The sequence below is a fragment of the Castor canadensis genome, chromosome 13 (genome assembly GCF_047511655.1).
Source record: "Castor canadensis chromosome 13, mCasCan1.hap1v2, whole genome shotgun sequence".
In the NCBI taxonomy this organism is placed as follows: domain Eukaryota; kingdom Metazoa; phylum Chordata; class Mammalia; order Rodentia; family Castoridae; genus Castor; species Castor canadensis.
The window spans coordinates 65,233,671-65,257,876 of record NC_133398.1 but is presented as its reverse complement, the minus strand read 5'-3'; the positions used below and the strand labels follow the sequence as shown (position 1 = coordinate 65,257,876).

At 37.5% G+C, this 24,206-nt stretch overlaps 1 long non-coding RNA gene across 5 annotated transcripts in view; it reads left to right on the top strand.

Annotated features, from left to right (window-relative positions):
• LOC141415436 (uncharacterized) overlaps positions 1-24,206 on the top strand; it is a 133,684-nt gene that overhangs the window by 81,482 nt on the left and 27,996 nt on the right. For 2 of the 5 annotated variants that reach the window (XR_012440452.1, XR_012440450.1), the window contains 2 exons: positions 1,144-1,242; positions 2,787-2,873. The exons of the other annotated variants lie outside the window; for them this stretch is intronic. This is a non-coding gene — a long non-coding RNA (uncharacterized lncRNA). The remainder of the gene's footprint in view (positions 1-1,143; positions 1,243-2,786; positions 2,874-24,206) is intronic. 5 annotated transcript variants of the gene reach the window in all.

The window sequence follows — 24,206 nt, the reverse complement described above, 5'->3', positions numbered from 1 at the left end:
GGAAAATTAGGAGTGTTAACAAAAGAATCAGTTATAAAAGGCTGGGCAGAGTTAAAGAAAACCCAACAGGAAGGTGCTGTTTCCTGTGCCTAAAGGATCAAAGAGAGGGAGCAGGGGAGGGCCAAGATAGCACAACTCTAGGAAGGGACTGTCAGGTAGCAACTAGGGTTCAGTAGAGGGAGCTGGCCACCCTGAAGAGACCTGGTAAGAAGGAAGCTTAGCAAGAAACATCCCTGGCCCTTCATCTGGGATGTCCCAAGACTGACTGATCCTTTAGCAGGGCTCCCTGTATGAGAAAACACACATGTGCAGCAGGTCTGCAGCTGAGCCAGAGCCACTGACTCTCAACACCTCCTGTGACAGACAGATATTTGTTGTAATAATCTGAGGTTGTTGGCTATGTAGCATCACTTTGGGAAAAGCTTACTAAATGCTCCCCTCACCCACACACACACACTACCAAAGCCCAAGGACAGGGCTGCTGAGTGGGGCATCCCATAAAGTTAGCCTTTGTGGTCACAGAGCAGGGAGGAAAGGGATGGAGAGCACACTTGGAAGGGTACTCAGAAGGCATCAAAGGTCAAGAGTTCCTGTCTCTTGTCATCTCCCCTAAGCAGATACCTCTGTGTGAGGGCCAGAGATCTAGCATGAGGCAGAGCTGACAGCATGGCCCCTGAGTCACAAAGTTATCTTTCAAGATTTGCGTTCCTACCTAGAGAAAATTCCTAATGTTGCTTCATTCTTCCTGTATGTTCTGTGCCTAGCACCTGCTCATAGAGATGTAATACACAGGTGCCGAGTATACATAGACCCACATATTTCTGCCACCCTGGTTTCAGCGGATCACATCACACAAGACACTGTAGATAATCTCTTAAAAACTAGTTTGAAAAGATTTCTTCCTCTGTGTTACAATGTTTGTTGAGCAAAGTGTGGCATGACTTGAACACTGCTTATTGTGAATGCTCCATCTTGAGTCTGTAACTCTTAGTCCTAGTCCCCTTCAATTTCACAGAAAACTGGTTGTTCAAAGGTTGGTTTTCTACTCCAGTAAACAATAGAATCCAATAGAATGATCTAAAGTTTAACCTTGAAATGTATCGTGTCACTAATTATCTCCTCAAATTTTCTCTTGACTCAAAGCTTTTATAGGGTAGTATGACCCTACATAGATGCTGAAAGATGTGGAAATGGAAAAATGAAGACTCCCAGGAATGTCTCCCCATAGAGACATTTCAGCAAGTAAGAGTTGTGGTTTTAAGTTTTCTGTTATTATAGTTGAGACTTTCTAGTCAACATAAAATTATTTCATACTGCAAAGAAATATAATGTTTGTTTCATCCAAGTTGATGAAACTTTAACCTTAAACCCACTCAAATATGTACTTGGATTCTGAGAACAACTCTAATTGTTTCAATGCTGTTTTTCTGAGTGCACAGATGAATAGATGGATGATTTTTGTACATTCTTTTAGTAACATGCTTTAGTGCTGCTAACTTTGCTGCTTACTTTGCATCAGTCATCATACTAAGCAACTAATGTACTATCTCCTTTAATTCCACAATAACTCTACATAATTAATTATTAATTATTACAGCTTTGTTCACTTTCTTGTTAACTATCTATTTCATACCTAACATCTTCTTAGTTATTAACTTCTTTTGTGTACCATCCTTAGTTTTCTTAACAGTAAGAAATCTGGGAAGTTAAATTAGCTGCCGGAATGCTTAAAACAGGGATTACCAAACTTTTCACTTAGCAGCACTCATAGAAAATGGTAACATTTGCAGGGCCAGCTTGGGTGAACAGTTGGCTGAATCTGAAAACATTATGCTAAATGAAATAAGCCAGACACAAAAGAACAACTATTGTGTGATTCCACTTATATGAGGCCCCTAGAATAGTTAACTTCATAGAGATAGAGTATAACAGAGGTGACTAGGGGCTGGGAGAAAGAGACTATGAGGAGTATATATATTGTTTAATGGGGACAGAATTTCTCTTTGAGATGATGCAAAAGTTCTGAAAATGAATAGTGGTTATAAAACATTGTGTATTTATTGCTCTTGAGTTATACATTTAAAGTGCTTAAAATGATAAATTTCATGTTATGTATAATTTATCAGAGTAAAAAAAGTTCTTCAAAAAGGTGACAAAGGAAAGCTTTGAGAATTTATCAGGCACTATGCTTGAATTTTTATTTGTGTTGTTTAACCTAATTCTAATACTGTTCTATAAAGAAGATATAATTTCTATAGTACAGCTGAGAAAACAGACTTAAAAGACTGACTTTCCTAAGGCCAAAAAGCTAGCAAGTGGACAAACAGTGATTTAAACTCAAGTCCTCATGTTTCTAAAACTCACACATTTTATACCATATTATTTTTAAAATTAGGTTGTAAACTCCTAAGGGTTATAATCACCCTTTTCATTCTGTTTGGCTTCTAATCATATCCAATAGCCCACAGTGCTCGTGATTGAAAATGTTAAGATAACCTAATATTCTTACTGGAAATTTCAAATGTTCAGAAACTTTGGGAATTCTCCATCATAATACCCCAAATTTGGTTCTTTCTTCTTCTAAACCTTCTCTTTATTTCAAAAATAAGTCTACCTTTATTATAAATGGAACATGTTGATTTTTAAAATGATTTTAAAAGTTCAGGCCAGTGTCCTCGTAAGTTTTAGCCCCAGAGATAACCTCCAAAAGTATCATTTGAAAATTTGGCTATTTTAACTTCGTATCAACTTAAATAGTTTTGCAAATTTTTAATTTTAATTTTTAGTTTCCAGTCCTGATTGAAATTGGAAAAATTGAAACAAAAAATTGAAGTCATTAATTTAAAGCTTACCAAGTGAAGTACAAAAGAAATGTAAGTAATTAAACTGTCAAATGATATTTCTGCAGATTTTTCATACTTATATTTCTGAGATAAAGCTTAAAAATTTTACTAATACTTTTGGGATACTTGTATTTCTAAGTCACTTCATTAAGATTTATCTTTTTAATCACTGTATTCATCTTTTGAATTGATGTGTCATACTACAAGGTATCAGGGAGGCTTTGCTTTAGTTTCTGTCTTATGAGTTCAAAATCTGTTTCCTTTATTTCTCCATTAATCAGGACTGGAGAGTTTGGCTAAGCTAGGACATGTCCTTTGCAGAAGTGAGGGTCTGTTGCAGGATGGAAAAGTAGAGAGGAAAAGGAGGACTTCCAAGATACAAGACCCATACAAATTCCTACTCACACGAACATAATGAGGGAACCATCTTTCCTTAACCTCTGATTTGGGTCACAAATGTTTATAGGACCTGCAGAGAGGTAAAAGGGCACAAGGGTGAAACTTATGGGTAGATACAGGAATCATCTTTCCTAGCTACTCATACCTTAAAAAAGAGGTGCAGTGGGCCAGGGTGCTTTTGCTAAGCGAGGAGCCCAGGCTTTGTCAACAGTTTCTAAAAGCACAAACTCTTATTTCAAGAACATCCTACCAGACTCAGGTGAATTCTGTGATACAACCAGTAACCACTCAAGGTACATTTGAGCAATGGTTCAAAACTAAAGCTGGCAAAATGAGCATCAATTAAGGTACTAGCTGCAGCAGATTAAAACACATCAAATATGTTTAAAATCATTAGTTCACAATGATATCTCTGAAATCCTAATTGCTCAACTTTGGAAGATGCTGCGAGGGGGGAAGCAATTGTTTATTTTCAAAATTAGTAAATAAAGAGAAAGACTCAAGTATTTTTCCTGCCTTTACAATATGAAACTTCCACTGGATAACTAAATAGCAGATGAGGGGAAATTTCTCTTGATTATTATGTCACCAAATAAGTGAGGAAAAATGATAGAACTGGAGTGACAACACTTTACAATATTGAATGATTTAAGGATATAAATATTGAGCATCATGGCTGCTAACAACATAAATTAAACAGTAGGTGCCTCTTGGTGAACAGCACAGTATCTATAAAGCAATCTTTAAAACATCAACATTGATTTTGATTATCCTTTAGAGTCAACCACTAGTCTACATGAAATATAGAGGACCTAGATGCACAGTTAAGTGAAAAAACTGTAAATGAAGTAAGAATGTGATTCCCAAAAATGTTAAGACAGTGGCTATTTTTAGTGGAGACGTCAGTGGTTGTATTTCGGAGGAGTTCTGGGGATGGGCTGACTAGGTTCTACTTTTATGGGAGATGGTTCAAAGAATGCCTGCTGGAGCTGAGGGTGGAGATCAGTGGTAGAATGTATGCTTAGCATGTGCAAGAAACAGCACCAAACCCCCCAAAAAAGCTTACTTTATAATAATTCATTAAGTAGCACACTTTTTAAAAGATTTTTTTCTGCATACATGTTATTTTTTTACAATAAAACATTTAAAAGCTTATAGAAGATTCAGAGTTGTAGTGACATATAGTCCCAGAGGCAGGGCAAGAATCAGTTCCAGGAGAACAAAGTAGACAGAATGTGAACAGGGTGGACAGAAGCATGATGTTTCAAGGGTTCCTCCAGGAGGCAAAGGAAAACCCCAGTGGCTTTCTGGGAAATAGCAGATATGATCTCTCCCTTAGGCTCTAGGAGTTGGAGAAGAAGAATTCTGGGAACCACAGGACTATGGGGGCAATTGGTGCAGATACCATCTGGCCACCAATGATGTTAAGAAAGACAATATGATAAGGCTTTGGATTCCATCAAAAGCACATTCCTGCTGTGGAAACAATCTGACTGTTCCCTCAAAAAATTAAGTATAGAATTATCACATTATCTAGCAATTCTACTCCTACAAATTATAATAAGTACTGTAACAAATACATGTACACCTATGTTCATGGCAGCACTATTCACAGTAGCCAAAAGGTGGGAACAATTTAAATGTCCATGAAAGCATGAAAAGATGAACCAATTGTAGCATATTATATACAGTAGACTATTTGGTCATTTAAATGAATGATGTACTGAGTCTTGCTACAACATGAGTGAACCTGGAAAATATTCTACATGAAAGAAACCAGATATAAAAGACACCATGTCTGATTCCATTTATATTAATTTTCTGGACTAGGTGAATCCATAGAGTGAGGAAGCCGATTGGTGATTGCCAAGGACTGGGAGGAGGGGAAATGAGGAGTAACTGCTTAATGGATATGGAGTTTCCTATTAGGGTAGTGTTTTAGGACTGGATTTAGATAGTAGTTGAGCAACAACACAAATATATTTAGTGCAGTTGAACACTTAAAATGTTTTAACATGGTAAATTTTATGTTATATGTATTTGACCAGCTTACTACACTTTTTAAAGATAAATGAAAATAGAATGTTTTAAAGGCCAATTTTTATATCATGTGAATTTCACCTCTAAAATAAAAAAAAACATATTCCTTCTTCATCTAATGTCCAACGAATACCTCTCCTGTTCCAGGCACTATGCACACGAAAGACAAATGGTCTCTGCCTCCAAGGTGCTCAAAATCTAGTCCAGGAAACAGATGGGTGGAGTGTATACAAATTTCAATGCATAAAGTAAAGTGAAATAAGATGACTCATTTTTTCAAAGGCAATCTCATTCTTACTTGAAGTTTTTCTTTCATTAGAGTGTCAGGAACACAATTTCAGCAAACTTAGGATTCTCCTCTCTGTTTTCTAAGGCTATATCTAAATTTTTAGAATTTACATAGTACAAAAGCATGGGAGATAGAGTAGATTCACTTGGGTCTGGTCTATGCCTGTCAGATAATTTCAGAGACATCCAGAGGCCCAGCTGGCTGCTGGACCAAAAACCCCAGTAACTGACATAATCTAGTAATAATGATAGCTTATTTTTCTCAGTGCTTACTATGTACCAGGCATTTTGCAGATGTTAATTAGTTTAATTTAAAAACCTACCCTTCAAGGTGGTTCTTTCTTTACCCTATTTTACAGCTGAGGAATCCAAAGGACATAGATGTTACATGACTTGCACAGGGTTACAGAGGCTATTGACAGAATGGGCATTGGATCCCATCTAATCTGGTTCCAGAGTCTATGAGTTTAACAAGTACCTCATACTATCCCTTGTGCCTGGCTGTATGGCTCCCTTCAGAAAGTCAGCAATCTCTGTTGTTTCCTTGACACAGTTGGTGGCTCAAGAATCCTGCTGCTTCTGTCTCTGGACCTTTGTTCTAAGTGTGCTCTGTTTGCTGGCCAGGTATTTTTCCCAGAAATCAGGCAGAGGGCCACCTGATCTTTGGCTTTTATTCTTCTAAGTTTCCTTTTCTCTTCCTGTCCCTAGTCATTTCTTTTCTAGTATCTAGGGAGAAACTCATCCCTCCATTAATTTCAATGTTTTCTATAAACATTTTGTTTTGTTTTCAGACTGAGTTTTTAGAAACTGAAGCAAGGAGATTTCTTAAAGTAAATTGGAGAGTGTGGGCAAACTGTGGGGGGAAAAAGGGGGAAAATATAAAAAGAAAAAAAGAAACTAGATAAAAAATTTAAAAACATTTTTGCCAGAGGGGCTTCTGGTTAAAGCCACTCTTGTGGTTGGATATGAAATGTCTCCAGTGTTGAAGACTCAGTCCCTAACATAGCACTGTTCAGAGGTGATTGGATTGAATCATGAGGGCTCTAACCTCATTGATGGATTCATAACTGAATGGACTGTTGTGTGTGTGTGTGTGTGTGTGTGTGTGTGTGTGTGTGTGTGTGTGAGTGTATGTGTGTAGGGGGGTAGAAACTGTAGGAGGTGGGGCCTAGTTGGATGAAGTAAGTCACCTGGACATGCCTTTGTGCCTTTGAAGGCATATCTTGTCCCTGGTCCTTTGTTTTTTTGTTTTCTCTCTCTCTCTTTCTCTCTCCCCACCCCCCTTTCTCTCTCACAATGCTCTGCCTCCTCACAGGCTCAAGAAATAACAGAGCCAACTGAACCTCTGAAACTATGAGCCAAAATACATCTTTCTTGTTTTGTTTTCTCAGGTATCTTGTCACAGTGTTGGAAAGCTGACTAGTGCAACCACCCTGCCTACTATCTTTCTTTCTGAGTACCCTTGATTTTCTCAGAGTACCCTTTAAGAAATTTTATAAGCATTGTCAACCAATCATTAACAATGCTTTATTCTTAACCCAAGGGTCACTAGATACATACTTTTCAGTATGTGTGACTGCTACCTTGTCACTGATGCTAGTGTCACTGATGTCAGCTTTAATAACTTTTCCTCCCTGTCATAGCATAGATGTAGAAAAAGGGTGTTGTTTATAAAAAGCAGAAATCTTGGCATGGTAGATTGGTTACAAAATGGCCTTAATTATTTTCTGTACTCAGGCCTTTTGTGACCTGACCCTGAAGTCATTCTCATCAAGAAGTGGAATCTCTCTCCCCACCCCTTGAATTTTGGCTGGCCTGTGAGTTATCTGTGCAGCAGAAGCCTCTTTGTTTGGTTCTAAGCCTAGGCTTCAAGTTCACACACACTTCTGTTCTCTCTTGCTTCTTTGCCTTCACCACTGGAACGTATTGGAGCTTGACTGTTAGAGGATAAAACACGTGGAACAGAGCCATTCTTCCCAGTCAAGGCCATCCTAAATTAGCCAGCAGCCAGTAAACCACCAAGAGATGAGTTCCATCTGTGACAAACGTACTGCTCAAATCAGCAGTGTATGTCTACTGGCCTGCACACTAGAAGTAAATGTTTGTTTTAAGCCACTCAGTTTGGGGATAATTTTTACACAGTATTATTATGGCAACAAATAAGTCTTCTGCTATGGTTTGAATATGCCCCCACATTAGACACTTATGTCCAAACTCATATTTTAATAGTATGAATTAGGCATGAAGGTTCTGTCCTTATGAATGGGTGTGGCTTGAGATCCCTCAAGGATTCATTGGGATGAAAGGCTTGGTCCAGAGGGCAATGCTAGACGTAGGGCTTAATGACAGGACCTTGGGTCATTGGGAGCATGAGGTTTTTCTCTTGTGACTCTTCATGTAGTTTTCGTATGGGTTTTTTTTTTTTTTCAGAGATTGATCCCACTCATCCTCTTTCTCTCAGCTTTAAGCAGTTTAAGACGTAACACTTACTTGATTCCAAATGTGCTCTCACCATTGCTCTCTACCATAATGTGAAATGGATAAAAACTGAGCCTGTACCAGTGCCATGCCCTTGAATCTCCCCAAACTGTGAGCCAAATAAACCTCTGTAGCCTCTGTCCAGTATTTCACTGCAGTGACAAAAAGTGATTAATACAAGTGGATTAATCTACACAGGGATTAATGGGTTATCAAAGGAATGACTTTGCTGTAAAAGCCAGCTTTCCCTGGCTTACCTGTTCTTTCTCACCAGGCGATGCATTCTACCACGTTATGGTGCAGCAAGATGGCCCTTACCAGGTGCTGAACAGATAGTGGAATCATACCCTTGGACTTCCAAATCTCCAAAACTGTAAACTACGTACCTCATTCCTTATAAATAATCTGGTCTCAGGTATTCTGTTATAGAAACAGAAAACAGATTAATACATGCTCCAACCAGGTAGTTTCAGCATCTTACAAGGTTTCTGGCTTTGGCACTTCATCTGTTTCTAAAGACTGCTTATACCAGTACCCTGGCACAAGTTCCTAAAAGACTGGATTGAGAGATAAGGACACTTTTTAAAGTAGGAGTACAAAGACCACTGCTGTGGAAACCATTTTTGTTCAGGGAGCAGGGAGACTCAACTTGACCTAAGACAAGTAAAGTGGTTACTTGGTTTTAACAGAAATACCAATGTGAGTACTAGAATCTCAGACCCTACTTTGAATATCACTGTAATAGTAATCTGTTGTTTTTTTTTTTTCTTTAGCCCAGGAAACCAGATACTCTTCAAGAAACAAAAATATTCAACTGTGTCCACAGAACTCAGGGAAATACCTACCACAGAGAATTGTATGTTAGACAATAAGTAAATGAATGAATTAGGATTATTGAGACATTTAAATCTGAGAAAAGGTATATAAAAGGAAGAGTGTGGGTATCAGAGATTACAGATGTTGGGACTGGCTCACAGAGAAAACTGGGATTTCTAGTAGGGAAGGAGAAGCTGATAAAGCATGATATGTTCAAGAATAGTCAAAAGGTCCAGCTAATAGCATTAGACACAGATGCTATAAAAGACACAGAACTGGAATCCAGGAGATCTGGAGTAATGAGGCAGGGTCCCAAATTCTTCTGAGGTCAAGGATGAAAGCTATAATTTTTTTCTTGGAAAACAAGCTGCCTTGAAGAGGCCCCTGGGTGAATTTTTTGATCTCCTTTCTTGACAGCTCCATGTAAGGTTAGGATCTCTATCTCTAAAAAATCTTGTCCTTGAGGCCATAGTAAATAATTTATGTCACATCATAACATTCTCCCCAGATGTCATGAAGGTTCTCATTAGGTAATAAACATAACTGCTAATGGCCCCTTGAATAATCACCATATTTCTGGATTTTACAGAATGAAATTTTATTGTTGTTAGGATTAGTGGATAGATACAGGATTGCAAACATCTCTTTTACCAATTAAATAGAAAATATAAGAAATGTTAGCATTTCCTAAAAGGATATAGTTGCCACTTTACACTCATACATGTATTTTACATTCTCCTTATTTTTATCATTTTGTTCAAGACCAATAAGAGCATTATCTTGGGCCTGTGCTAGTTCAAGAAAACTAGTTGTTGAGAACATGTATTATTGTTACTAAATCTAGATCTCACTGCTTACGCTTAAAAGCCAATACCCGAAAAACAAGAGTTGGAGGAAAGGAAATCAAGTCTTATATGAGGGCCAACCCTGAGAAGATGAAGGGGTCACTGTACCCAATGCTCCACTTAAGAAACTCAGTGGCTCAAAGAAACAGGAGTAAGAGACAATGGGCAGGAAGACTATGTGCCAAGTCACACATTCAGGCTCAATAGCCATTTGTGTCTCCCAGAGGATGTTTTTCTTTCTTTTTTTCTGCTAGAATATTCTTGTGGTAATAATTAACCCTCATGTCCTAGGCTAGCCCATGTATTTTTTTCTTTGTGATATTTTAATTGTTGCACTGGGTGTACAGTGTGACATTTACAAAAGTTCTTACAATATATCATAGTTAATTCACCCCCTCCATCTTCTCCTTTATCTCCCCTCTCTCCATTTCTGGAATAGTTTCAGCAGGTCTCATTTTTCCATTTACATACATGAGTACATAATATTTCCACTATATTCACCTCCTACACCCTTTCCTTAATCTTTCCCCTCCCACTCGTACCAACCTCTAGACAAGACCTGTTTTGACTTCCTGTTCTCCATTTTTGTAAAAAAATGACTTTTTTTGTTTGTTTAAGATAGCTATACAGGGTGTTTCATTGTGACATTTCCATGTATATGTATATATGTATGTATATATGTATTATAATCCAAAGGAATTTAAGAAAGTACATATAGTTTGATATACTTCCTATACAAGAATGAATATAGAATTTTTAAACCTGTAGAAATCACCATAAGAAGGGGACTAAGGTAGAAAGGAGAAAAATAGAGGAGATGAACTCTGTACTTTTAAAAAGACAAATATTTTATTTCCCTGCAAGTTAAACATTATTCCAACTTTAAAGAAAAAGGTTAGCAAGTCCTTGGCTCACATTTTGATGTTGTCTGAAGACTGTCTGACATCCTGAGTTCTGTAAATCTAGAGAAAGGTTACTGATTAATAAGTTTTCTGACTTTTGTCTTAGTTCCTTTCCCTAGACTAGCATAACCTTGCAGTTTAAGATATAGATCAGGGTTGGAGAATAGAATGCAACTTTTACTCAGGAAAATTTTAACTTATTAGTCAACTTCAGTCAAAGAATTGATCTACAGTAAATTAGAAAGACTAATGAAATATTGTTCAACCATGTGACCTCCAATTAGTGATTTTTAAAGTCAACTAGAAATAAATGAAGCTAGAGGGTTTAGGCTTTCCCTGAGTTTTAGTAGAAGGAATGGACAATTGTAAGAACTTTACTGAACTATAGCAAACAACCAACCACTAAATAAATATGGACTGTCTGGAGTTATACTCCATCCCTGCCCAAACTATATTGCTGTCAAAGCAAGTGCAGTGACTTTTTTGCTTTCCTGAAGCTATCAAACCACACCTAGAATAGCTCAATAAGGAGCTCTTTGCCAAACTTAAGTGTGCCTCAAAGTTAATTTTCAGGGTGATGAGAGGATTTGAAACTATAGATGGTAAACAAGGATTTTTGAGCTGAGAGAAGAGTGTATTTACAAAGGTGAAGGAAATAGCAGTTGAAGGATATTGCTTTTGAATTCTCTGCCCAGTTTGCAAGCCAATGACTTCCCCAGAAATTTTCCTAAGTGCTTCTCATTTTTCCCATTGCAAGCAAATTATGACCTGGATTCCTTAACTACAGCTGACCAAACAGACTCATCAGTACTCTCCTGGATTTTGGAATTGAGACTGAGATACTTTGCATTGGTTTTTGCCTAAGAGAGTATGAAGAAGAACTTATAAGAGAAAGTGCTTTTCAAAAAACCAACCAACCAGACAACAACAACACAAAACCCAGGTTTCTCAAAGAGCAAGTACCCCTTAACTGAACCAAATCTCTTCTCACCTTACCCTAAGTAGAAAAACTAGGCAGCCATTTGCAAGGGTTCTTAGCTTGATGGAGATAAACATATCAGAAATTTATTTAGACAAAACCCCTAATAAACCTTTAAACTCAGAGAGTTTGTTCTAAATGAGATGATTGTAGGTGATTCTACTTAAAATTTTTAATGCTTATGTGGATTAGTTTATTGTCATGTATTTCAGTAAAAAACATGTCTAGTATAACAGGTATTTGGAAATGTTTTTGTCAAAAAGCACTGATCCCTCACTTGGGCCACAGTTAACTAAAAGCAGGCTAAAAATCTGACATCCTTGCCTTCTTCATTTTATAGCTGTCTCCTTTGTCTTAAAACTTTGGGTCAGACTACTGCTTAACTCTGCACAAAGTCATGTTAAAGGTATGTCTGTCTAAAAACTGATGATACTTAACTATCTTACCCCACCTCCAAAAAGAAAAACAAGGCATAGGAAACCAAAGTTTTCTAAACTTGTCAAGATCTTCCATTCCAAGATTCTTATAGTGCTCCCTACCAGCAGGAAGGACTTAAGTTAAATGACCTTTGGCCTTTATCCCTCGTCTTTCTCCATAGAAATGGAATGATGACTTGGCAGTGGGGAACTGAAGGAGGGCATCAAGCACTGGCTAAGTAACTCCATCCTATACCTTTCTGACTTTATTTTTGCCTCTAACTTTTTGTAACCGAGTCATGCTGTCCTACAGTCACCTTGGGTTCTAGGAATGACAGGGCTGACTTCATAGAAGACATAACATCTTTATGACAAGGGATTAAAACTACCCCCAAGCAACAGCAAGCCTTGCAGGACAGATCACCTACCGGATGAGGGGCATTATCCATGATATTGAGGCTGCACTCTAGAGCAGGAGCAATCATTTCATGGAAACCAGATTGTCCCCTCAAGCAATAAGGACTTCTTTGAACCACCTTCCAGAACAGAACTGAGATGATCAACCAGACCACACTTTTGACCAAGAATACATAATTATGCATACCTCTTGCCCCTGTCATTCTTCATTTATTTAAACCTAAAGCTCATGCCATTACTCCAAAGCTGGGTTGAAATGTTTACTTTCTTTTTTCGCAACACAGCTTGTTGATTAAATCATTTGCTGCCTTTTCACCACTACTTTCCTTTGCTTTCTTTGTAGCAAATGGCCAGACTTCACCTGTCAGAACCTCAGGAATTGGGCCTCTAGGCTAGGACTGTGGTTATACAAGGACATCTAATTCATGACATTATGAATAGTGTTTAGAAAAAGGCCTAATCTACTTAAGTAGATATGGATATGATGAGTTTTAAGAAAAGTGTTACATAAATAATATAATTGGAAAATAAGAAAAATGTAATAATAGTGAGTCACAAAAGAGGTGGGGACAAACCCAAAAAGTTTTCAAAAGAAAAAAAGCAACTGAACTGTTAATGAAAATTTGAGATATCAGGACTTATGAGTCACATAATAAATTAAATGGTAAAACTTATTTTACCTTATATAGGCCCTGGGGCTTTAAGATACTGGCTTGGATGATTAAGAGTGACTAATAAAAACTAATATTTGTTGAGTGGTTTGTATCTGTCAGGCATCATTGAAATGCTTTAAACAAGTATTAACTCATTTAATTCCTGGAGCAATGTTTTGGGGCAGGAAAAGATTATCATTTCCATTTTCTAGATAGTAACTTGCCCAATTATTTGCCAGTAAATCACCAAAAGAACGTTTTTTTTCTTGAATAAGTTTTAGATCTCAATCTGCATATTTTGAATTTAAACTGGATTTTGGTTTTTTTGGTTTTGTTTTGTTTTGGTGGTGTTAGAAATATTCAATAAAAAGTCAGACACATGCTCGAAAGTTGATGGGCAAAGCAAAATTTACTTCTGCAGAAAGGTGTGTGCCTCCCACCTAAGTTAGACAAGCCAGCATACACTAAGCAGGAAGTCCGCTCAAATTTTATCTCTCATGCAAGTTTGCCTCTCACTGATGAAAGGGTTTGGGTTCACAGTCTTCACAATTGGCTAAGGTTGATGTTTAGGGGAGGGGATGGGGGAAAGCAAACATGATTGGAGAGCATGGACAGAAATTTAATTTAGTTGGTGTACTCAAAGACAAAAAGGTGACCCATAAAGTGGGAATTCTAGGATTCTGGGGAAACTGAGGCCTGAAATGACTATTTGACCTGAAATGGCAGCTCCACATATACAATTAACTCATAGGCCAAGGGGACCTTGAAGCAGAGATTCCTTTGGACAATGATTATCTTAAAGCATTTGAGTTTTAGGACATCTGATGACAAGCAATTCTGTGCTTGAAGGCAGAAACTTTGCAGTCAGGCGATGTGCCACTGAGCACATAGACAACTGGGGAAATTAGCTAATATCCACACAATGGCAGACATATTCCATAGTGCGATACTGAAGGGTTAAGGAGGAGGTTATCCTAGTGGGGCATCTGGCTGTTTCCATAGCTTGGCTATTGTGGATAGTGCTGCAATAAACGTGGGTGTGCGGTGCCATTGTAATAACTTGAGTCACAGTCCTTTGGAAACATCCCTAGGAGTGGGATTGCTGGATCATGTGGCATATGTGTGTTTAATTTTTTAAGAAGTGTCCATATTGCTTTCCAAAGTGGTTATACTAGCTTACATTCCCACCAACAGTGTATGAGGGTCCATTTTTCCCCGCATCTTTGCCAATATTTGTTGTTGGTGGTATTTGAGGAGGAGTCTTAGTGTGGTTTTGATTTGCATTTCCTTTATGGCCAGGGATGGTGAACATTTTTCATGTGTTTTTGGCCATTTGGACTTCTTCCTTTGAAAATGATCTGTTTAAGTTCAGTTGCCCACTTTATTTGTTCATCGATTTTGGGAGAGTTTAGTTTTTTGAGCTCCCTATATATTCTGGTTATCAGTCCTTTGTCTGATGTGTAGCTGGCAAATATTTTCTCCAACTCTGTGGGTGGTCTTTTCATTTTAGAGACCATTTCTTTTGTTGTGCTAAAGCTTTTTAATTTCATGTAGTCCCATTTGTCAATCCTTTCTTTTAGTTGCTGGGCTGCTGGAATTCTACTGAGGAAGTCCTTGCCTATACCTATTGTTTCTAGGGTATTCCCCACTCTTTCATGTACTAACTGTAAAGTTTCGGGTCTGATAAGTTGATATTTGCACAGGATGACAAACATGGATCTAGTTTCAGTTTTCTGCAAGTAGATAACCACTTTTCCCAGCAACATTTATTGAAGAGGCTGTATTTTCTCCATCATATGTTTTTGGCGATTTTGTCAAAAATATGGTAGGCATACCTGTGAGGATTCATGTCTGGGTCCTCTATTCTGTCCATATGAAGATATGGTCTCCATATCTGTTTTTGTGCCAGTACCATGCTGTTTTTATTGCTATGGCTCTGTAGTACAGTTTGAAGTTGGGTATTGTGATACCTCCAGCATTGCTCTTTTTGCTCAGAATTGCTTTGGCTATTTGTGGTCTTTTGTGTTTCAAAGTTAGGGTAGATTTTTTTCAATCTGTGTGATGAATGTCATTGGGATTTTGATGGAATTGTGTTGAACATGTAGATTGCTTTTGATAGTATAGCCATTTTTACTATGTTGATTCTCCGCCTTCTGTAGTCTTCCTCCATCTCTTTCTTCATTCTTTTGTAGTTCTCCTTGTAGAGAGCATTTACATTCTTTGTTAAGTTTATTGCTAGCTATTTAATTTTTTTGGGGGGGGAGGTGGGTGTTATTATAAATAGCAACCTATAGTCTTTCTCAATTTGTTCATTGTTGGTGTATAGAAAGGCTACTGAGTTTTGTAAGTTTATTTTTAAGATTTTATTATTCATTTATTCACATGTGTGTACATTGTTTGGGTCATTTCTACCCCCTGCCCACCCCCGCCTCCAACCCCTCACTTTCAGGCAGAACCTGTTCTGCCCTTATCTCTAATTTTGTTGGAGAGAAGACAGAAGCATAATAAGGAAGACCAAGCATTTTTGCTGGTTGAGTTAAGGACAGCTATACAGAAAGATTCCTAGCATTGCTTTCATGTACAAATATGTTACAACGCAAGTTGATTCATCTCTAACTGATCTTTACACTGGTTCTTGATCCCCTTCTCATGTTAACCTTTGTTGCTTTAAGGTTTCTGTATTAGTTCCTCTGGAATGGGGAAAGCAAACACTTTCATGTTTTGGGTTTTCTACCTATTCTTATATCTCCCATATGTGCTCTCCCCTTGTCATGTGACCCAAGTCCAACAACATCGCTGCATTTGCCCTAGATCTAAAGTCCTCATATGAGGGAGAACATATAATTTTTGGTCTTCTGAGCCTGGCTGACTTTGCTCAGAATGATGTTCTCCAGTTCCATCCATTTACCTGCAAGTGATAAGATTTCATTCTTCTTCATGACTGAGTAAAATTCCATTGTATATAAATACCACATTTTCTTGATCTATTCATCACTTGTGTTGTTTCCATAACTTGGCTATTGTGAATAGCGCTGCAATAAACATGGGTATACAGGTGCCTCTGGAGTAACCTGTGTTGCATTCCTCCAGGTATATCCCCAGGAGAGGGACTGCTGGATTATATAGCAGGTCTATGTTTAGATTTTTAAGAAGCCTCCAAATTTTTTCCAGACTGGTTGCACCAGCTTGCATTCCCACAGCAGTGTATGAGGGTTCCATTTTCCCCACATCCTTGCAAACACATGTTGGTGGTGGTGGTTTTGGTGATGGCTATTCTAACAGGGGTGAGATGGAATCTTAGTGTGGTTTTGATTTGCATTTCCTTTATAGCCAGAGATGGTGAACATTTTTTTCATGTGTGTTTTGGCCATTTGAATTTCTTCTTTTGAAAATGTTCTGTTTAGTTCAGTTGCCCATTTCTTAATTGGCTCATTGATTTTAGGAGAGTTTAGTTTCTTAAGTTCCTTGTATATTTTGGTTATCAGTCCTTTGTCTGATGTATAGCTGGCAAATATTTTCTCCCACTTTGTGGGTAGTCTCTTCAGTTTAGAGACCATTTCTTTTGTTGTGCAGAAGCTTTTTAATTTTATGAAGTTCCATTTGTCCATCCTTTCTCTTAGTTGCTGATCTCCTGGGGTTCTATTGAGGAAGTCCTTGCCTATACCTACTAATTCCAGAGTGTTTCCTGCTCCTTCCTGTACTAACTTCAGAGTTTGGGGTCTGATATTAAGGTCCTTGATCCATTTTGAGTTGATACTAGTATAGGGTGATAGACATGGATCTAGTTTCAGTTTCTTGCAGGCAGATAACCACCTTTCCCAGCAACATTTGTTGAAGAGGCTGTCTTTCTCCATCATATATTTTTGGCACCTTTGTCAAAAATGAGATGGGTATAGTTGTGTGGATTCATGTCTGGGTCCTCTATTCTGTTTCACTGGTCTTCATGTCTGTTTTTGTGTACTACCATACTGTTTTTATTGCTATTGCTTTATAATATAGTTTGAAGTCAGGTATTGCTCTTTTTGCTGAATATTGCTTTGGCTATTTGCAGTCTCTTGTGTTTCCAAATGAACTTTAGGGTAGATTTTTAAATCTCTGTGATGAATGTCATTGGGATTTTGATGGGGATTGCATTAAACATGTAGATTGCTTTTGGTAGTGTAGCCATTTTTACTATGTTGATTCTACCAATCCAGGAACACAGGAGATTTTTCCATCTTCTGTAGTCTTCCTCGATCACTTTCTTCAGGAGTTGGTAATTCTCCTTGTAGAGGTCATTCACATCCTTTGTTAAGTTTACTCCTAGGTATTTGATTTTTTTTTTTTGAGGCTATTGTGAATGGAATTGTTTCCATATATTCCTTCTCAGTTTGTTCATAGTTGGTATATAGAAAAGCTAATGATTTTTGTAAGTTGATTTTGTATCCTTCCACCTTGCTGTAGCTGTTTATGGTGTCTAGGAGTTTTTGGATAGAGTTTTTTGGGTCTTTAAGGTATAGGATCATATCATCTGCAAATAAGGATATTTTGACAGTTTCTTTACCTATTTGTATTCCTTTTGTTTCTTCTTCTTGCCTAATTACTCTGGTAGGAATTTCAGTACTATGTTGAATAGGAGTGGGGATAGTTGGCACCCTTGTCTCTTTCCTGATTTTAGAGGAAATGGTTTCAGTTTTTCAACATTAAGTATGATGTTGGCTGTAGGTTTGTCATATATAGCCTTTACAATGTTGAGGTACATTCCTTCTATTCCTGGTTTTCTTAGAGCTTTTATCATGGAGTGGTGTTGGATCTTGTTGAAGGCTTTTTCTGCATCTATTGAGATGATCAAGCGGTTTTTTGTCTTTGCTTCTATTGATGTGCTTTATTACATTTATAGATTTGCGTATGTTGAACCACCCCTGCATCTTGGATGAAGCTGACTTGGTCATGGTGTATGATCTTTCTGACATATTGTTGGATTCAGTTTGCCATTATTTTATTGAGGATTTTTGCATCAATATTCATTAAGGAAATTGGCCTGTAGTTCTCCTTTTTGGAGGTGTCTTTGTCTGGTTTTGGGATGAGAGTAATATTGGCTTCATAAAATGAGTTAGGCAGTGTTCCTTCCCTTTCTATTTCGTGGAACAGTTTAAGGAGGGTTGGTATTAGTTCCTCTTTAAATGTCTGATAGAGTTCAGCAATGAATCCATCAGGTCCTGGACTTTACTTTTTTGGGAGACTCTTGATGGCAGCTTCAATTTCTTTTTGTGTTACAGATCTATTCAAGTGATTAATATCCTCTTGGTTCAGTTTTGGATGGTTGTAAGTTTCTAGAAATCTGTCCATTTCTTCAAAATTTTCAAATTTATTCAAGTATAGGCTCTCAAAGTAGTCTCTGATGATTTTCTGGATTTCTGTGGTGTTTGTTATTATCTCTCCTTTTGCATTTCTCATTTTACTGATTTGGGTTTTTTCTCTCTTCATTTTAGTCAGATTTTCCAGGGGTCTGTCAATCTTATTTTTTTTTCCCGAAGAACCAGCTTTTTGTTTCATTGATTCTTTGTTTGTTTTGTTTTGTTTCTATTTCATTAATTTCAGCCCTTATTTTAATTATTCATTTCTTCTGCTTGTTTTTGGATTTGCTTTTTCTTGCTTTTCTAGGAGTCTGAGCTGTAGTATTAGATCATTGATTTGAGATCTTTTTGTCCTTTTAATATATGCACTGATGGCTATAAACTTTCCTCTTAGACTGCATTTGCTGTGTCCCATAGGTTCTGCTACATTGTGTTTTCATTTTCATTAACTTCTGGAAACCTTTTAATTTCCTCTTTTAGTTCATCAATGACCCATTGATCATTGAGCAATGTGTTGTTCAGCTTCTAGTTGTTTGCATGTTTTTTACTGCTGTTTTTGTTGTTGAGTTCTAGTTTTAATGCATTGTGGTCAGATAGAATGCTTGGGATTATTTCTATTTTCTTATATTTGCTGAAGCTTGCTTTGTGCCCTAAGATTTGATCAATTTTGGAGAAGATTCCATGGGCTGCCGAGAAGAATGTATATTATGCATATGTTGGATGAAATATTCTGTAGACATCAACCAGGTTCATTTGATTTATGGTGTGATTTAGTTCTAGGATTTCTTTATTGAATTTTTGTTTGGATGACTTATCTATTGGTGATGGGGTGTATTAAGGTCTCCTACTACCACTGAGTTGGAGTTTATATATGTTTTTAGGTCCTTCAGAGTATGTTTGATGAAATTGGGTGCATTGATGTTGGGTGCATATAGGATGATAATTGTTATTTCCTTTTGGTGTATTTTCCCTTTGACTAGTATGGAGTGTCCTTCTTTATCTCTTTGATCAATGTAAATTTGGAGTCTACTTTGTCCAAGATAAGTATTGCTACCCCTGCCTGTTTTCGGGGCCATTGGCTTGGTAAATCTTCTTTTAGACTTTCACTCTCAGCCTGTGCTTATTTCTGTCGATTAGTTGGGTCTCCTGTAGGCAGCAGGTTGTTGGATCTTCCTTTTTAATCCAGTTTGCCAATTGGTGTCTTTTGATGGGGGAGTTAAGTCCATTAACATTCAGTGTTAGTATTGATAGGTATGTGGTGATCCCTGTTATGTAGTTGTCTTTGTTGTTTAAGGGTTTGATTGTGTGCAGCTGAATCAATGTTACTCTCTACTTTTTTGATGTTTCTTCTCCTGTGGTTTGATGCTGCCTGTCCTCTCATGGTTTTGTTTCTTTTCACTTTCTGTGTGCACTTTCTGTGTTTCCTTGGAGAATCTTTTGTAGTGGTGGCTTGGTGGTCATAAATTGTTTTAGTTTCTGCTTATCATGAAAGACTTTTATTGCTCCATCTATTTTGAATGATAGTTTCGCTGGGTAGAGTATCTTAGGGTTGAAGTTATTTTCATTCAGTGCATGGAAGACCTCACCCCAAGCTCTTCTTGCTTTTAATGTTTCTGTTGAGAAATCTGCTGTGATTGTGATGGGTTTACCTTTGTATGTTATTTGTTTTATCTCCCTTACAGCCTTCAGTATACTTTCTCTATTGTATGTGCTTGTTGTTTTAATGATAATATGTTGTGGAGTAGTTCTATTTTGTTCAAGTTTGTTTGGTGTTCTGGAGGCTTCCTGTACCTGAATGGGCATAGTTTTCTCTAGATTTGGGAAATTTTCTGTTATTATTTTGTTGAATATATTATGCATTCCTTTTGCTTGCACCTCTTCTCCTTCTTCAATGCCCATGATTCTCAGGTTTGGTATTTTGATGGAGTCAGTGAGTTCTTGCATATTCTTTTCACAGGTCTTGAGTTGTTTGACTAATAGTTCTTCAGTTTTTCCTTTAATTTCCATTTCATCTTCAAGTTCTGAGATTCTGTCTTCTGTTCTATTCTGCTGGAATGCCTTCCATTTTGTTTTGTATTTCTGTTTCATTCTTTTTTCTGAGGTTTTCCATATCGTGGGTCACTTCCTCTTTAATATTGTCAAATTTTGTCCCTAATTCATTTATCTCTCTGTTTATGGTATTCTTTGTTTCAGTTTGGTGTTTATTTAGGGCTCCTATGATTTCATTTATTTGTTTCTGTGTTTTCTCATATTCTTTATTTTTGTTGTCTTGGAATGTCTTGAGTCCCTCCTGTATGTTTTAGTTGACCATGTCTAGTAACATCTCTATGAAATTCTCATTAATTACTTGCAGGATTTCTTTTTTCAGGGTGTTCTTGTGGGCTTTGTTGGGTTCCTTGGTATAGTTTATCTTTGTTTTGTTGGAGTCTGGATCTGGGTATCCGTTTTCTTCATTTCGCTCTGAATCCTGTACTAATTTATTTTTGGGGGGTGAGAATGGTTTCCACCCCTTTTTATTCTTCCCATATTTCCAGTAGGTACCATTTCTGCCCCTGGACTATATGTAATTAAGTATTAGCTGAATTACAATATTAATACTAACAAACCCAAGAAAGAAGGAGAAAAAAAGAGAAAGAGAAGGATAGATAAAAGAAAGAAAGAAAGAGAAAAAATGGGAGAGATGGTAGATGATCAAACAGCAAACCAGACAGCCAAACCCTTAAAGAAAGACAAAAAAAAAAAAAGTCACCAGTTCTGGAATGGTAGAATTACAGTCTGATTTGTTCTGATGTTACTCCTTTAGCATCCAGTCCTGTCTGTCTGTGTCTCTTAGGCAGGTTTGGAGCCCTCCTGTGGCGGCCTGACGTGCGGGGACCTGGTGGAGCAACTGTCAGCAAGCCTGTAGATCTGGGGCCTGCTGGGGTCCAGGGCATGGGGAACCCAATGGGGTGTGGATCTGGCAGTACCTTGCGGAGCTGGGGCCTGGAGGGGCCCAAGGGGCAGGGAGCCCAGTGGAGTGAAGCAGTGACATGGGGACTTGGTGGTCTGGCTGTTCTTTTAGTTGATCGTTTCTTGGAGAAGGTTTCAACGATCTAGGGGTTCAGAGTGCTGTACTTTCAGCTCTTCCTGGTGCTTTACCTCAGCCAAGCATGTCTCCAGTGTCTCAGCAAGGTCCCTAATTCATGGAGCTCACACAGTCTATGGTTGTGTCCTGGACACCATCTTGGATCCTCCTGTACGTTGATTTTGTATCCTGCTACATTGTTGAAGCTGTTTATGGTGTCTAGGAGTTTTTTGGGTGGAGTTTTTTGGGTCTTTGAGGTATACGATCATGTCATCTGCATATAGGGATACTTTGACTATTTCTCTACCAATTTGTATTCTTTTTATCTCTTCTTCTTGCCTTAATTCTCTGACTAGGAATTCTAGGGCTATGCTGAATAGGAGTGGGAAGAGTAGGCATCTTTGTCTTGTTCCTGACTTTAGGGGAAATGGTTTCAGTTTTTTCCCATTAAGTATGATATTGGCTATAGGTTTGTCTTTATAATGTTGAGGTACATTCCTTCTATTGTAGTTTTCTTAGAGCTTTTATCATAAAGTGGTGTTGAATCTTATCAAAGGCTTTTTCTGCATCTATTGAGATGATCAAGTGGCTTTTGTTTTAGCTTCTGTTAATGTGTTGTATTACATTTATTGATTTGCATATGTTGAACCATCCCTGGAACCTTCTGATTTCCAATCTTATTTCTTCTATGACCCACTAATTATTGAGCAATATGTTATTTGGCCTCCAATTATTTGTGTATTTTCTGTTGTTGCTTTTGTTGATGAGTTCTACTTTTAATGCGTTGTGATCAGATAGAATGCAGGGTGTTATTTCTATTTCTTATATTTACTGAGGCTTGCTTTGTGTCCTAACATTTGATTCTATTTTGGAGAAAGTTCCATGGGCTGCTGAGAATAATGTATATTGTGCTGTTGTCAGATGATATGTTCTGCAGACATCAGTTAGGTTCATTTGATCTTTGCTGTCATTTAGTTCCAGGGTATCTTTGTTGATGTTTTGTTTAGATGACCTATCTATTGGTGATAGAGGGGTATTAAAGTCTCCCGCTACTGCTGTGTTGGAGTCTATATGTGCTTTTAAGTCTTTTAGTGTATGTTTGAAGAAATTGGGTGCACTGACATTGGGTTCATATGGATTGATAATTGTTATTTCCTTTTGGTGTATTTCCCCTTTTGTTAGTATGAAGTGTGCTTCTTTGTCTCATTTGACCAATGTAAGTATGAAGTCTACTCTGTCTGATGTAAGTATTGCTCCTCCTGCCTGTTATCAGGGGCCATTGGCTTGGTAAATCTTCTTCCAGCCTTTACACTAAGCCAGTGCTTGTTTCTGCCAATGAGATGGGTCTCTTATAAACAATAGATTGTCAGATCTTCCTTTTTAATCCAGTTTGCCAAACAGTGTTTTTTGATGCAGGAGTTGAGTCCATTGACATTCAGTGTTAATATTGATAGGTATGTGGTGATTCCTGCTATTTAGTTGGTTTTTTGTTTGTTTAAGGATTTGATTGTGTGCAGCCAAATCAATGCTACTCTCTGATTACTTGTCTTTTCTTCTCCTGTGGTTCGATACTCTCCATCTTCTTATGATTTTGTTTGCTTTCATCTTCTGTGTGCAGAATTCCCTGTAGAATCTTCTGTAGTGGTGGCTTGGTGGTCATATACTGTTTTAGTTTCTGTTTATCATGGAAGATTTTTATTGCTTCATCAATTTTGAATGATAGGTTTGCAGGGTAGAGTATTCTTGGGCCGAAGTTATTTTCATTCAGTCCCTGGAATACCTCACGCCATGCTCTTCTTTCTTTTATGATTTCTGTTGAGAAATCTGCTGTTATTTTCAAGGGTTTATGTTTATACTTTTTTTTGTTTTTTCTCCCTTACAGCCTACAATACTCTTTCTCTGCTTTCTGTGCATGTTTTAATGATAATATGCTGTGGGGAGGTTCTATTTTGGCCAAGTCTGTTTGGTGTCCTGGAGGCTAAATGTATCTGAGTGGGCAAAATTTTCTCAAGATTTGGGAAATTTTCTATTATTATTTTATTGAATATATTATATATCCCTTTGGCTTGCACCTCTTTTCCTTCTTCAATGCCCATGATTCTCAGGTTTTGTCTTTTTATGGAGTTGCTGAATTCTTGCATATTCTTTTCACAGCTCTTGAGTTGTTTGACTAATATTTCTTCTGTTTTTTCTTTAATTTCTGTTTTATCTATGTCTTCCACTTGTTCTAGTCTGCTGGAGTGTCCTTCCATTGTGTTTTTTGTTTGACTAAAGGAACTTTATATTTCCAGGATTTCTGTTTGATTCTTTTTTTCTGAGGTTTTCCATATCTTCAACTCCTGTTTTATATTTTGTGTTGTCATCTTTAATTCATATAGTTCTTTTTTTTTATAGTGTCCTTTGTTTCACTTTGGTGTTTGTTGAAGTTCATTTATTTGTTTCTCTGTTCTCATGTTCTTTATTTTTGGTGTCTTGAAATTTCTAGAGTGCATCTTGTACATTCTAGTTAATGATATCTAGTATCTTCTCCATGAATTTCTCAGTGATTTCTTCTAAGATTTCCTCTTTGAGTTGTGTGTGTTTGTGTGTGTGTGTGTGTGTGGCCATCACTGGGCTCCTTAGTGACATTCATCATTGTTTTGTTGTGGCCAGGAACTGGCTATCCATATTCTTCATTTTCCACTTCATTGAATTATTCTTTTGAGGAATGTGGTTTCCATCCCTTCTTCT